A 16,467-nucleotide genomic window follows, 5' to 3' on the forward strand; every position below is an offset into this window, starting at 1 on the left:
CAGGTCCCTCCATCCTCCACAGACTGTAGTGAAGGTGGAAACAATCTGTTTGTGGTAACATGCTATGGGAAGAAAAGGGACTAGGAAGTGGTGTTAGAGTTACATGACTTCAGTTGCCTATTGATTTGGCAGGGCTCATGTTGGAGTGACCCCTGAATGACAGTTACACTTGGAGATGCCATGTCTGCTCTGATTAATAAAAAATGTGATAGCAAAAAACGTTCTTAGGCCATTATTGTGAGAAAATGCCTACTGCATTGCAAGGCCTATATGTTAATTTACATCTGCTCTTGGAGCATATGGGCCTTCTCAAAAAAACATGATGAAGGATAAAAGGGAATTCATTTGAACGTTTGTAGAAACAGAGGGTTAAAGTTCAGTGTCACTGTTTTTGTTATCTACAAAGCTACATGAACAAGTTCCCTGTTGTATAGTTTAAAGCAATAGGTGGAGCCTACCGGAAAGAAAGCTTGTTGTCCCTGCAGTATAGTTTTATTCCAGATGCACAGAATGTTGTAGCTGAGGACAAGAATAATATTTGATGTACAGTCGCAGCAGCTTTTTTATCTCAGAACATCTAAATACACAATCTCCGCCTTCTCTATGGCATTTTGCTTGAGAAACAGTTGGGCACGTTTGAGGTACAGGGAACGCTCATACTTCACTACCATTTATAATACAAACCCGTAGGCAGGGCCATTGGAAAACGAAAATTCCATATTTTATTATGGATGGAAGGTTCGGTTCCTATGGATTGCGGTGTTGCAGGACTGCAGATTTTAAGTTTTCATTTGGTTTTGGAGATCTTCTTCAAAGTGTGAGCCAATTCACTTTCTGTATCTCTAGAGAGAACGTCCCTTTTATCTTGCAGTCTTCTCAAAAGGGGCTTAATTCTGAGGCCCAATGGTAACATTAACAATTTCACTGCTGATTTTTTAATTGGTATTGTCCACTTCATGTGGATGGATTCATTTGAAAGCTCTGGTGGTCAACACAGGTGAGCTTGGCAGCTGCAAAACTAAACACCAAGCTCAATCTTGTCCAAACAAATTCTTGGGCTTACATTGCAGGAAAGGAGATTTCGATTAGACAGAAAAAACTTCCTAACTCTCAGGGTGCTTAAGCACTGGAACAAATTTCCCAGGGAGGTTGTGGAGTCTCCGTCATTGGAGGTTTTTAAGAGCAGGTTGGACAAACCCCTGTCAAGGATGGTCTAGGTAATACTTAGCCCTGCCATGAGTGCAGGGGACTGGACTAGATGACCTCTTGAGATCCTTTCAGTCCTGCATTTCTGCAAACTTGGAATTTGAGAAATTTCTAAACAATAGAGAGGACAGAACAGCCCCCAAGTCAGAGAGTGGTGCTGGAATTTGGGATAAATCCCAACAGGGATTTCATAGAAGATGTTCTGACTCTCATCTGGCAATGCTTCCTTGAGCTGTGATAACTTAAGGGAGGAAGCCCTAGACTTCCTAGCTGGAGTGGAGGATAACCAGGTGTAGCTGCACCTTGAAAATAGCTGCTCCTTTGAAGGCAGAAACAGGTAGATCCTGCCTGTCACTGTTATAAGGCAGGGTAGGGAGTTCTCAAGATATAAGGGGACGGATTTTTAGTTCATCCATTCTTGTGCTCCACACAGGAACAAAGGGTGAGCGAAAGTGACTTTAAATCACCTTAGTGCCCTGGGTGTGCAGCTGCCGACACCTGGTGTAAGTTTGAGCACCCGCAGGCCTCGCTCAACGGTGGGAAGGCAGCACTAGCTAACTACAGGCAGTGGTCAGCACAGCTGAGTAGCGTTCTGATTCAGCATCTTCCCAGAGGGAGCCTTGTGCACAGAGCTCCTTCCTGGCCCTAGCAAGACCCAAAAAAAAGAAGCATGACAAAACACCGTTCATCTTCCCATAAGCCAAATCCACCCCTCGTCACAAGAGCCCTCCCTAGTGTGGGAGGTAAATGCTTTGTCATTTCCATACAGCCGCATACTGTGTGTGTGTGTGTGTGTGTGTGTGTGTGTTTTTCTCTTGCACTGGGAACATCACATCTCATTGGTGCATTGGAGCAGGAAAGAGACTGTTTGCCAACAAAAAAAGACATTAATTAAACACACCGTATACTGCCACACGTCCTTTACAAAAAAAAGACTCATTTGTTAGTCAGCTGAAATTATCTGGCACTGAACGTCTTGTGCTGATGTGACAGGGTTTGCTTGCTCATATAAAAGTTATTCGATTTGCCCCTTTATAAGCGAGAACAATAATTTCCCTCTTTCCAAATTGCAGTGTGCTCATGATTTTTTTTGTAAAAAAAAAAATATTTGTGATCTTTGTCTACAGATTTGTGGACATTTGGCAAAATGCAACCTTGAGTAACTGGATGCAGCTCCCTTGGATGTGTCTGGGCCAGAGATAGTGGTGTCATAAAAATGATGAAAGTCCCCGCTTGGTGGTATGTTCCTGTGCCAAAAATTAAAAAATTCTGTGCCCAGAAAATAAAAATTCTGTGCACAGTATTTTAAAATTCTGCAGATTTTATTTATCAAAATAACACTACATAATCACTAATTTCAGTTATTTTGATAACTTATTTCAAAATATCTGTCAGTAAGTATGTCTAACAATACAGGCACACACACAACATTTCCCCCAGGTATAGAGAGTTAAAGAAACTCCTATGACAACTCAGTTCCTGTTTCTCTGCCCCCTTTCCCTCCAGAGCCCAGCTATGGGCCCCCACACCTCTGACCCAGATACCCACACCCCCTCCCTCCCACAGCCCAGCCATGGGGTCCGCCCTTGCCCAGATACCCACACCCCTTTCCCCCCAGAGCCCAGCCATGCCCCGCCACTCCAGCCCAGATACCTGCACCCCTACCTCAGCCCAGCCATGGGGTCCCCCCTTACCCAGATACCCACTCCTCTTTCCCCCCAGAGCCCAGCCATGCCCCGCCACTCCAGCCCAGATACCCGCACCCCTACCTCAGCCCAGCCATGGGGTCCCCCCGTGCCCAGATACCCACACCCTTTTCCCCTCAGAGCCCATCCATGGACTCCTCCACCCCTGGCCCAGACACCCATGCCCTCCCCCCCAGAGCCCAGGCATCCAGAGGGAGAAACAGCCTGATGCTTGGTCCCATGCTTTCATGGAGTTTCCTGCACGCAGCCTGCTCTTTCCTTCAGGGCATGCTGGGAACTGCAGCTGCTAGCAACCCTCTAGCTCCTTTCCCCTCCACCTGGCAGTATCTTCTATGTCTGAGCTAGGCTCTGCTGGATCCAGCAGCCCTTAGTAGTGACCAGCAGCACTGCAGCCCATTTCTGTGGGGGAAAGGAAATTATGCACATGCAGTGTTAATTTCTGCAAAATTCTGCATTCTGCAGTGGCGCAGAATTCCCCCAGCAGTAGGTATAAATTGGTCACAAAACAAGGGCAAGTGGGTACAAATTGCAAAGAACTGTGACACATTAAAAATACCCAGATTAAATTTTAAAAAAAGTTCTCCTAAAATGAGCAATATCTTCAATAGTTGTCTAATGGCGAGAATCGCTGAAGTTCCTTTGATGAGAGTTCATTAGAGAATTCCCAGACTTCCTGGATCTCTGCAAAGAATTGGTCCAACAAATGATATCTAAAGCCGTAGTATGCAATAATGTTAGGATACAAGAGCTCAGTGTCTGGACAGCTTTTTAGTCTATTGTGGAAGTATAACTTTGTGTGCTATAAATAAAGCATGTGACAAAAATCACCAAGTTGATTTATCCATCCTGTCAAGTTGGCTGTAATCAGCTAGAAGACAAATAAATGGGTCAAAAGGTATTTCACACTTGAGTGATCTAGACAAGAAATCACAGACCTGAAATCAAAAGTCTGAGACAGATGCCAGAGAGAATGGCAAAATGTTTCTCTATTTAATCTATTTATACAGTGTTCATCTTGCAAAAGTCCTCAATTTAAGGCACAGGTATAAAACTTGAGGAAAAATGTTACTGAGTTTCCAAGACCTCAGAGATGGAAAGTGATGGAGTGGATCATTTAGTAAAATCACAAACAGAAGAATACAACTGTGCCAGGTCTGTGTATCAGTTAGATGGTATTCCTCAGAATGGGTGTAACAGCCTTAATTATTATCATCACTCTGTTGGTCACAGGGCTATAATCTAACCCCTCCGGCAGAACAGTATTAAAATTGCTACCAGAGATCACATAAGAATGTGGAGAGTAAATACAGATTGGGGGGGAAGACATCACAAACAGGATTGTTAGAGTCATAGGTATTAGAAAATAGAATAAGGATCAGAACTCAAAAAATCATGGACAAAATTATATCTGCCTTTAGGGTCAGAGATCACTGTATGTGGAGTGAATGGAAAATATTTCTGAACCAAGTGACTATTCCCAGTTGTCTAGTGGAGAGCAATGAAGAGGTACCTGGCCCACTGGCTCTCTTTTTAACATTCACATTCAAAAACATTCACATGTTTCTTGTTAAAATGCAGCCTCCAACGAATACTGTTTGTTCTCCCCCCCACATCTTGAGACAGTTCTAGAGTAACCAGTGCTAAAGTTAAATGAGCAGACATTTAAGAAATCAGTCAAAATAAAGTAGAATAAAGTCTACTAGCCTATGTTCTGCAGATATGAACAGAAAACATATTAAAGAGGATCTTTTGTTAAGGGATTTAAACACAGACAGCCCTGTTGGTAATTAACGTAAATGACTTGAGTTCCCTATGTTGTATCTCACTCATTTGAAACTCGGTTTTATCTTTAATCAGAATATTCATTTCAATATGATGATTCTTTTTATTAGATGTTTCAATACACACATTAAGGCAAATGGAAGCTAATGCATTATCTGTACACATTGTATCTCTGCTCAAAACTGAATTGATCTGGGTATGAAAGGAGTTTCCAGTCTTCAGTTTAATTTTAACTGTTACACTGATCTCTGAAAGGCAGACTATCCTCTGCTGCTCATTTGAAAATTCTTGACTTTTCTGTACAATCAGAGGTCTATTAATACGTTTCTAAATCCCACTGTAATATTTAATGATGTTACTTGATTGTTCAGTCCTTTTGCATAACAAAACATCTTTTCCCTTAACAGGAATACTCAGGGCATTTTGAACCAAGGGATAGCTCTGAAACTTCAAAGATGTTCTTGTTTCTTTTTTCCTTTTTATAAATATTTTGAAAATATTATTCTCCCTTCTCACTCTGTGCCCTGTCTTTTTCAAACTCATTCTTGATCTTTGACTGAGATAGTACAGTCACCAGTGCCTCTTGAGGAATTAAAGTATCAGCGACAACATTTGGTTATAAAATGTCTAGAATTTTTTTTATTGGAAAATTATCTGACCAGTGTTTATTAGGTCTGGGAAAGTGGGTAAGTCCAAATATGCATTGTCTTCATTTGCCCATGCTTCTTAATTACACTTAGCTTTAATAATGCTTACACCTTTTTTGTATTCATTTGATCTTTCTGGTGTATGAGCCTAAAGTCTCTTGGATTTGTATTAGAGGATTGCTGTTGTTTGTGGGATTTGTTTAGAAAAATCCATGTAAGGAGCGGTTGCTCTATTGACTGCTGAAGTTATTGGGCAGACCCTTAGCTTTTGTAAATCAGCAGAGATCTGTTGGCTTCAGTGAAGCTATGCCAGTTTAAAACAGCTGAGACTATTCCCCACACAATGTTTAATTGAGCACTAAGTTATTGTGATGTGTCTGATATTGTGTTTCCTCCTTACACTTGTTAACCTTAGAATACAAGGAAAGCCTTAATTAAAAGTGTCTCCCCAGATATACCTCTGGCTTAGCTAGAATTGTGAAGAGTCGATAATATATCAGCAGCATTAGGAACAGAATCGCCAAATGTACTGATCGCTAAACAGATTAATGATTCCCCAGACCTCTGCCAATGAGACCCATATAACATATGAGGTTTGTTATCTGTCCCTGCACAAATCTCGGCTTCCACAGACATGGCTGTGGAAAGAAGACTATCTGGATACCAAAAATTCTGTCCTTTAGTGCGAGGAGCAGATTTTGTAAATTTCCTTACTGGAGTACTAGCATTAAATATTGTATTTCCTGTGTCCCCCATCAACTCTGTCTGCCAGGTACTAAACATCTGCTGGTCTTGTCTTTTGGCACCTGCTCCTCTTGTGTTATGTTGATTAAAGGGCCTTCTCAATACATTTGAAACCGAATTTTAACAAGAAGCTATAGAATTCTCCACAAAATTTGTGAAATTCCCTTTTCTATGTAAAAAGGCAAACAATAAAGACTTTCCATATTATTCACAACACTCAAAAAGAAAAACGTGCCCTAAATAGTCTGAACTTGAAATATGCCAATCATCTGTCCATCTTGACTTCCATCACAAATGGATCTTTCCAGCCTAGAAAGAAAGAAAGGAAACTACCTTCCCATTCTATGGTTAATTATGCTGGACAAATTTCCAGTTCCAGTGAGTTCCAGTTAAAAATGGCCAATGCCTAATAGCAAGATGAGAACTAAGTCTAAATTTTAAGTACTTTTAGTTGCAGGCATGTCTAGATCCAAAAGCTGGTTTGGTGATCTCCCAAGGGACACTTCAAATAAATATCAAGAAACTCTGCTGTTTTCTTATTGTAATGTAAAGAAAGGATAATCCTTCCAGCCGGAAAAGCAGGTCTCTTGTATTTTGGAAGAACTTACTGTTTTCAAGTGCATGTTCCAAGCAGAAAAGCTATCTCTGCCACTCACTGTTAACAAGCCTTTTCTGAACTGCAGTTTTTGTAGAAAAGCTTCTGGCCCCCATGAATCAGAGTTTGTGAATTAAAACATGAAAAGAATGCACCCAATTTTTGGACCTGGACAAAAACACAGCCACATGTACCTTAAATTTAGACTTAGGTTTCCTCTTATTTTAAAGTATGTCTCACTGGATATCTTTCTAAAACTAGCTACTGCGTACGAGTCTCGCAAGCTCATTCTGTTGGTGGTGTGGCAAAATAAGACCCAATTCTTGCAAACAGATGTGTTTGGGGCCTGCACAGAGCCCCAGTGCAATCTTGAGCTTCTAGTGTTGGTACTGACAGCCTGTCTTCATTGATCACAGGAGTTCTTGCAATTACTCTACAGCTCTTCACTTGGAGGAAAATTTAGCTGCCATTCAGAAAAGTTTTAGGCTACTTTCTGATACCCTGCTGTAGTCAGGGTGTTATAACTGAGCATTTTAAGGCACTACTTAAACTATCATTTGCTTGGATAACTGAATCTCTCATCATTTTAACCTGTAATACACAGCATAGAAGATACAGTAGCTAGGCAGTTTGCTAGCTTCACAACATATACATACCCATTGCACTAAATACATCTGTGGCTTATAGAGAAAAATGTGACTGCAGATACACTTTTTCGTACCTTACAGATACCCCATTTTTAAAGACTATGTTAAAATGCTGCCCATAGGTTTTTAAACCCTGCTTTCTCCTCTAAATCCTCTGAGTGGCAATGCATATGCCTGAGAGCATGCTCTCTTTCCGTGGAAAGTACTGAAAAGAAAACCTCCTCAGTCGCGTGTGAAACTGCTGAGTGTAATGGACACAGATGTTGCAAGCTATTGATTAAAACTCAGGGAAATTCTGATTCTTCTAGCTCCGTCAAAGGTCACAAAGGTAATAATTAGTTACCGAGTGTTACAAGAGTTAGTGTCATCACAAATAAGCTTTCACAATTGCCTTAGCTTTTCTCAGGGGACACTAGAAAGATGGGAGCAGGAAGCATGGAAAATGTTTATGCTGGGTTAAACTAAGATTTATCCACTTACAATTTGCAGTTGAAGAGCTTTGTAAATGCATTACATCATTGGCCACCTGGACACTTTTTGGTTGTACATCTGATGATGTTAGGAATGGGGGAGGGTTTGTGAAATCAAGTCTTTGTGCATGTGTCATACTTTCTGCAGCTGTTTTACCACTTAAATACCTTTCTCTAAACCTTTATTGCATATGGACTGTGTTCAGCACTGTACGCTACGTAAAGAGAGACAACCCTGGGCTAAAGGAGTTTACAGTCTAAGGTTATTCTGTATAATCTGTTGGCATCAGGGAAACAAGATTTGCAAATGCATCCTTTGTTCTTAACATGGACATCTCTGCAACAGACTGTAAATACTTGTAAACCTGTGCCTGGTTGGTGTGGCACTCTGTCTCCTTCTAGTGGTGACTAGGCCAGCTAGAGATTGATGAGCCTGTTACAGCCTTGACTAAGGGGTGGTCTACACTACAGGGAAAATCGATCTTAGATATGCAACTTCAGCTACGTGAATAACCTCACGGCGCGGGATTGATGTCCGCGGCTCCCCCTATCGATTCCGCAACTCCGTTCGGGTTGGTGGAGTTACGGAATCGATATAAGCGCTTTCGGGGATCGATATATCGCGTCTAGATGAGACGCGATATATCGATCCCCGAGCAATCAATTGCTACCCGCCGATATGGCGGGTAGTGAAGACGTACCCTAAGAGACATAGTAGGGACCACCACTTATAACGCCAGTGCTCCTTGGTGGGTCAGCAGCAGCAGGAATCAAACCTGGGATCTCTTGAACTTAATGCACAAGCCTCTACTGCCTGAGCTAAAAGACACATTTCTCTTAGCCAAGGCTGTAGCAGGCTCAGCAATCTTTAGCTGGCCTAGCCACCACTTGAGAGGGACAGAGTGCCACGTCGAGCAGTCGGAGGTTACATACTAAGTCAGCTATCCTTCTCCACCAAAAAGTCACAACTCCTCATTGCCAAATTGTTTTTTCAGGTGGAAAGTTTTGACCTTTGATATATTCTTTGAAAGAGACCATATCTTTAATTCTCACCCACTTCCTCTTATCCCATTGTTTTATTCCTTCCCTTCTACGTGCTAGCTACCACCGACATTTGCCTTGCACTGCAAAGACATGTGCAGGGGTGATTGAGGCAGAGAACAGCAGGACTCTGATAAGCAGACGCAAACTGTAGAAGGCTATCCCCACTTTCTGTAGCTTTGGGTGTGTACAATACGGAGAAGGGGTGTGATAAGATGCTGTGCCATCCTCTGCTGTGTTGCTAGCAAGGTGATCCATGAAATAAGAATCTTTATATTTAAATAAAAGTAACTTCCAGACTTAGCTAGAGTTCTTTTTCGAAAGGATTCATAGTAAAAATAACTGTGTGATGTATCATTTCAACATAATACACTTCTGTTAATATGAATTACTTTGTTTGCCCCGTGTTGGATGAGAGACCTATTTCACACAGGACGTGAATGCTGCACACCTATAAATCTTTCACTTCAACACTGTGCACAACAGTGGTGCATTTTTCATGGCCAATTCCTTGTTCACGCCCGTATGTGTATATTTTGAATACACAAACTGTGCATGTGTTGAGGGGGGTGGGGGGAATGACCTTGCTTGCCTATTTGAAAGGCATCAAATGGCTTGTTTATTTTGGCCTCTGGAAATGGCATGATAAGCTACTTCTCCACTAAGAACATGATCTGTGTGCTTTTTCAAATACTTTCAGTGTCTGTATAAAAAAAACCCAAATGTTCAACCTGTTTAACAACTTTATGATTGCTTTTGAATAGAAGAGTGACAGTAAAGGCATAGACGCGAATTGAATCCCCAGAATGTTCTTTTTTAATTACTAGGTAAACAAGATACATTTCTTAACATACCCTGAAGAAATTTTCATATCATCAAAAGGGGTACCCAGTTAATGAGCACTGTAATATTTTTTAGGTTACTTCATTCTTATTGCCTAATATCTTTTAACAGTGGTTGTCTTTTCTGCAAAGTGCTTTCCTCTTAATTGCGAAAAGTGTAGCTTTTCTTTCCATCTGTGGAAAGGTCATTAGCAGAGCTTGTGAGATTCTGAATGGCCAGAGGGCTCGGGAAAAGCAGAGGAACTGGTCTAAATGATCAAGTGTGTGTTTGTTACGTGGACTGGTGTAATTTTTGGCATGCTGAGAGAGAGAGGGAGAGAGAAGGTTAGCCATTAGCAAAATAATTATACAAGGAGTACTAGAAATGCCTGCTCTATCTAGCAGAACATTCATTTTACAAACCTGGGGCCAGACAGGCCACCTTAGTGAACACACACTCAGCCAAGGAGTCCCATTCGCTTCAGTGGGACTAATTGAGTGTGTAACAACTTGCTACTGTAAGGAGATAACCATAGGAAGTGCAGTGAAAGGGATAGGCTATTTTTATGCCATTGTAGCTAGACAAAGAATCCAGAGCCTGGGCACACTCTGTTCAGGTACTGTATTGGCCTCTTCTGATCAACACTGCACAAGAAAGACAAGGTGGAGGAGGTAATATCTTTTATTGGACCAACTTCTGTTGGTGAGAGAGACAAGCTTTCGGGTTTACACAGAGCTGTAAAACGAAGATGATTTCCCAGACCTGAAGAAGAGCTCTGTGTAAGCTCAGAAGCTTGTCTCTCTCACCAAGAGAAGTTAGACCAATAAAAGATAATATCTCGCCCAACTTGTCTCTCTAGTATCCTGGGAACAACACCGCTACAACAAGAAAAGAATAACAGTCAGAAATTAGTTTGTGAGGAGAAGGAAAATCATCTTCATGAGAGAGACCCAGGGGAACCAGTCTGATATAGATGTAGTGGGAAATTTTCCTCTTGTTCCAGCAGTACATTCGCTCTTTGTTTTATACGTTGCCAGGTTTACGTCGTTCCACAGTTAGTATGTGAAGGCAGCATTCTCTGTGTTACCTCTCTAGCATTTGATATCTTTCTGTTTCTGTTTGGAGGAGGTTTTTTAAGAGTGCATGTACTTCCAGCTTCTTATATCATTCTCCTGTTGAGTTGCGGGATGAAAAACACTGGAAGCAAAATACTCTCAGAAAATGACAATTTTAGCTCTATCGTGCCCTATATGAAGGAGGAGAGTGCAGATACTCCTTAGCATACAGTGAAAGGATGAGTGTAATATTATAACTCCTCACTAGTCACTTGTTAATATTCAGGACATCGGTTTTGCTTCTGTGTTTTCTCTGTCCCTCTGCTTATTTTGGTTTGTTTTTAATGCTAGAGTCAATTTTATTGCTCAAAAAAGTCAGTGACTGATGATCCTGGCTATAGCTTTGCAGACTGCAGGCAGTTGTTGTCCAAGCTCCCATACTCTGGTCTGCCAGTTACTTAGTCCTGATTTGCAGCATTTCTACTGTTTCACAGTCTGAGGATCTTTCTTGAGACGTCGTTGCCAGTTATGATGGTGACACTGACAAATGTCCACGGAGGAGGGGTGAACCTGGCTTAAAGGGCAGAGCAGTGCAGTACTGGTACGCTTGACTCCATACGTGCTCTGTTGTCAGTTCCATCAGAAACTAATCTGGACTCTGTTTACCAGACAACATGGAAAAATTGCACACTGAGAGTGTGAAATGATTTTACTGAATCTGAAACTGCATGTACAGAGGCAGGGAACTGTTTCTTTCACTATCTAGGGAGCCAGGCATCTGGTTTTCGACTGGAACTGCCAGTCGAAAAGGGCCCCCGGTGACTCCGGTCGGTGGCGCAGGGAGGGCCCAGGGCTAAGGGAGGCTCCCTGCCTGCCCGAGCTCAACATGGCTCCCGGAAGCAGCCACCAGGTCCTTGCGGCCCTAGACACGTAAGCGGCCAGGGAGACTCCATGTGCTGCTCCCCGCCCTGAATGCCGACTCTGCAGCTCCCATTGGCCGGGAAACACGATCAAAGGGAGCTGTGGGGGCAGCACCTGCAGATGCAAGGCTAGTGCACAGAGCCTCCCTGGCTGCCTGTGTGCCATGGGGCTGCAGGGACCTGACGGCCACATCTGGGAGCCACAATAAGTGCCGCCGGGACCCAAAGTCCCTTCCGGAGCCCGCATCCCTTCATACCCAACCCCCTCCCCCAGCCTGGAGTCCCCTCCTTCACCCCAAGCACCTCATCCCCAGCCCCACCTCCGAGCCCGCACCCCCAGCTGGAGCCCCCACCCCTGCCCCAGCCCAGAGCCCTCTCATACATCCTGAACCCCTTATTTCTGGCCTCACCTGGAGCCTGCATCCCTAGCCCAGAGTCCATACCCCACACACCCCAACCCTCTGCCCCACCCCAGAGCCCCTCCTGCACACCAAACCCCTCATCCTCAGCCCCAGCCCAGAGCCCACACCCCCAGCTGAAGCCCAAACCCCCTATCTGTAGCAGTGCTGGGATTCTTCCATCCTAAGTTCAGGACTCTGCACTTGTCCTTGTTGAACCTCATCACGTTTCTTTTGGCCCAGTCCTTCAATTTGTCTAGGTCCCTCTGTATCCTATACCTTCCTTGCAGCTTAGTGTCATCCGCGAACTTGCTGAGGGTGCAGTCCATACCATCCTCCAGATCATTAATGAAGATGTTGAACAAAATCGGCCTCTAAGGATATTAGGAGGGGAAAAAACTTTCCAAAAACATAATCTTAGAGTGGCAAACACTCCCACCGTTCTGTGTTGGTCTCACAGAGTACGACTTTCTGCATCTTTGCCCCATATGTGACAATTATGTGTCTGATCTCTGGTTATTGTGCCCCGGGGAAAAGCAGCTCAAAAAAGCATATGGGGCTTGGGGGAGGAGTCTGCTTCACTGCACACTGATTTTGTTTCAAAGGCAACAGAGTCCTGGGGACTTTGCAGCTAGCATGCGAGCTGCCTGGAATTTTGTGGAATTAAAATTAAGATGATTTGCTTTACTTTAAATCACTGCTGTAGAATCACTTCTGTCATTTGGAACTAGTGTTACAGTAAAGCTTATAGCAATAATTTATGCCATTGCCAAAGCTCAATTGCTAATTCACAAAACGCTGCTTCTAGCTGTCAGGAAAAGTCTGGTGTAAACCTTGTGTATTGGTCACACTTTCGGTTTCCCTAGCAAATCTACAAGTAGTGTAACATTCCGCTGACAATTCTCGGTCCCGACCCTGCAAACAGTGTGGCAAGGACTTTGGACTGAGATTCCGGAGCTCTGGGTGCTGTGCCTCACTCTGACCTGTTGTGTGAGTGAGTCATGTGACCCCCTTCGCTCAGTTCATACCCTTGGACTGTTTGGGGAAGGGATTCTCTCTTATTGTAGAGGCTGCTCTAACTTTCACCAATAGATAATGGTCCCCAAACGCTACGTTCCCTCTAAGGTGCACTCTTGTGTGGCCGCACAGGAGACCACCAAGGGCTGTGTAAGCATTCACACTGCGCTTGGGGACATGGGGTGAGGTGGGAGGTGGTGATGGAGGAGCTTGGGGCATGCGGGGCTGTGGCGACTCACCCGGCTGTGGCTCGGCGAGGAGAAATGTCTCTCCCTCCCAGCCCTGGAGCTGCTGTGGCTGGGGAGAGGCGCCTCTCCCCCAGCCCTGGAGCTGCTGCTGTGGGAGAGGGAGTCCTCTCTCCCCGCCGCAGCCCTGGGCAGCCTGCACCCCAAACTCCTCATCCCCAGGCCCACCCTACAGCCTGCACCCCCAGCCAGAACCCTCATCCCAACCCTCTATCCCAGCCCTGAGCCCCATCCTACACTCTGAACCCCTCGCACCGCCACTGATCACCTCAGATTGGTGCACGTAACAAAATTCATTCCGCACATGGATATGAAAAATTAGAGGGAACATCGCCCAAACGGCTGCTCCTCTGGGCACAATCACTGGAACATAGCGTGTCCTGCCCCATTCCACCCACAAGTGACCACAGAATGCCCTCTGTACTGTGGGGGAGGGATAAGTGACTGCACTAAGATAGCTATCAGCCCCATGCTGGATCCCCACAAAGGAGACTGAAGAGAAGCCAAGGAACTGGCCTAATAACCTGATCTTTATGGAAAGTTCATATTGTGAGTTTGTAAAACTCATTCTTTAAAAATTATTCATTTGTTTTGTATGGGATTTTTTGACAGATCAATCAGGAGAATAGCCTCATTGAGGACTAACCATCTGTAAAGTTTCAGCTTTGGAGTTACTGTGTCACTAAAAGCCTCCTTGCAGAGGAAAAGGTGTATTTGTATCACCTTTACCAACCTGAAATGGGTGAATAGACTTTAATCAAACTTCCCGTCTCACAAAATTAGCTGAGACTAAGGCCTTGTCTATGGCAAAAAAAAAATTGGGTTGACCCAGCTATATTGCTCAGAGTGTGAAAAATCCACTCTCCTGAGTGACGCAGTTAAGCCGACCTAACCCCTGGTGTAGACAGCACTAGTTTGACAGAAGAATTCTTCCATCGCCTAGCTACCGCCTCTCAGGGAGGTGCAGTACCTACATCAGCAGGAGAACCCGTCCCGTCAGCATAGGAAGTGTCTATACTGAAGCACTGCAGTAGTGCAGCTGTCGTGTTTCAAGTGTAGACAAACCCTACATTTAAAAAGATAAAACTGAAAAGGAGTCTTTTAGAAAGTTATGAGCGTGTGAAAAGGGGATTACAAAGGAAGCCAACCGTTAACTTCAGTGTCGGTGTTTGCTACCAGGAAGTGCTGTAATAAGCAATAGGTACATTATGTATGTATAATACCATGCCTATTGTTACACCCACACGCACACACTGCATTGTAGTCTGATATATTTGTATTTGTGACATAATGATGTTTTCAATGACAGCTATAAATAGCCATCCAGGAAAGAGAAATATGGATTTGTCAGTTGCATAAATTACAGCAGCGAACTCTACTATATGATTAATATATTATTACTAATACCTGTCTATATTACACAGTACTGAGATGCTACTGCATATTTAGTATATTACTACATATGTGCATTATGCACATCACACAATGTAATTATGCTATAGAATTAAGCAATTTCATATTTTTATTAAATGATTCTCTTGGGGAGATATAAAAACACAAAGCAATGGGGTTTTTGTTTGTTTTTTGCATATGAGAGAAGAGAATAAATAAATGAATAAAAAAGAATACCATTTCATACATATCGTAAGTCCAACTCCCGCCCCCTCAAAAAACCCCTGGGATCAATAAATAAAAAAGCCTATCTTTATTAAACTGCTATGTCGAAAATTGTATGTATTCTTAAGGCCTTAATTACCAAGAGACCTCTCCATGGATTTTCTGTAGAATTTACTCAAGGGAAAAAAGTCCTGAATGCATCAAAACCGTGAACATTTTGCCTGTTTCATATTCATACTTTCTCCCCTTGTGTGTGACTGATTTATACTGCTCCCAAGGGTGCGCATTGTCCAAAGAAAAGGCTGCCAAAAAATAAAGGAATTCCCTTTTTGCTTTAAAAAAAAAAACAAAAAAAACAGCAGAGTTGAGGAGGAGAGGAGGGAAATGAACTAATTCCTTAAAATGTCACGCAATATGGAGTCTTGTGTATGGTTTCACCCTACGGTTCCGTAGCAAAGTATGCTTACCATATAAATAACTCTAATATGGTACAAGACGCTCTCCCTGGGAAAAAAAAGAACCCACTTGAAGAAAGCCATTCCATGCTGTGAAATGTGATCTTTTCTGGCTGCATGTTCAATAGCACATGTGAGCTTACTTGTCATATACTTTTATTATTTACAAAGTGCCATAGCTAGTATTGTGCTGCTGTGCAAACATAGGCCTATAGGGATCTTAGGTTCTTTTCGAGACCCATTTTGCCTTAAAGCATTCTTGGATTTTTTCAGTGACTCCTTAGCACTCTGGTTTGCATCTGTGATGAAACAATGGAAGCATAAATTAGTTTGACAATGTCAGCAGAACAGGCTATAGAGAGTGGGCTTTCTATGCAGAACACAATGTCCAGAATTAGAGAAAAGCATAGGACCAGGCAGAAAGTTACAAGCTATTACATGCAAATATCTTTCAGCAGGAGAAACAACAATTCCCATAAAGGGGCAGTTAATCAGGGCTGTGTTCCAACTCCATACAGGTGTTGAGGAGCGGTTGGTTCAGAGCTGCAGTAAGAGGGATCTTGGCTATTGTTAAGAGCCCCTGACAGATGAGAGCAGACCCTTCTCTCCTCACAATAGCTGCTCACACTGAGCAAGGCTCATTAAATATTCAGTTCCAGCCTCAAGCAGCTCATTAAGTCAGCAATGAGCAGTGACGCGGATGTTGGAAAACCCTGCCTCAGTTACCATGCAGAAGCTTCTTACATCTCTTGATTCTCATCTGCTCAGTGCCTTCCCTATGATGACCAGCTTGTGCTCTCTACTTTGCATTAAATACAGGTAAAAACAGCTAGGTGGATTTAAGGGCTCCTTGCAGGGCTTCTAGCATGGTTTCTGCATTTGACTTGTCGTCTTGGGCCTTTTCAGAAACTGCTTCTGCTGCCCAAGCTAAGCATCTATTGGATTTTCTATAGCAGCATCTGTGATTCAGTGTTAGCTGGAAGTTATGAAGAGGATTTTACAGGTTTAGGGCTTACAGAAATAAAGTTTGTTACTGTTGAAACTGTAACTTTCATAACAGCAGTGGGGTAACACGCAGCATAAAGTTTTACAGTAGGTGC

The 16,467-nt window shown here is 43.2% G+C and overlaps 1 protein-coding gene across 2 annotated transcripts in view; it reads left to right on the forward strand.

Annotated features, from left to right (window-relative positions):
• The window catches only part of PTPRG (protein tyrosine phosphatase receptor type G), a 597,139-nt gene that overhangs the window by 524,067 nt on the left and 56,605 nt on the right, over positions 1-16,467 (forward strand). The gene's annotated exons all lie outside the window — the stretch shown is intronic.

Source organism: Gopherus flavomarginatus, chromosome 6 (assembly GCF_025201925.1).
Source record: "Gopherus flavomarginatus isolate rGopFla2 chromosome 6, rGopFla2.mat.asm, whole genome shotgun sequence".
Taxonomy (NCBI): domain Eukaryota; kingdom Metazoa; phylum Chordata; order Testudines; family Testudinidae; genus Gopherus; species Gopherus flavomarginatus.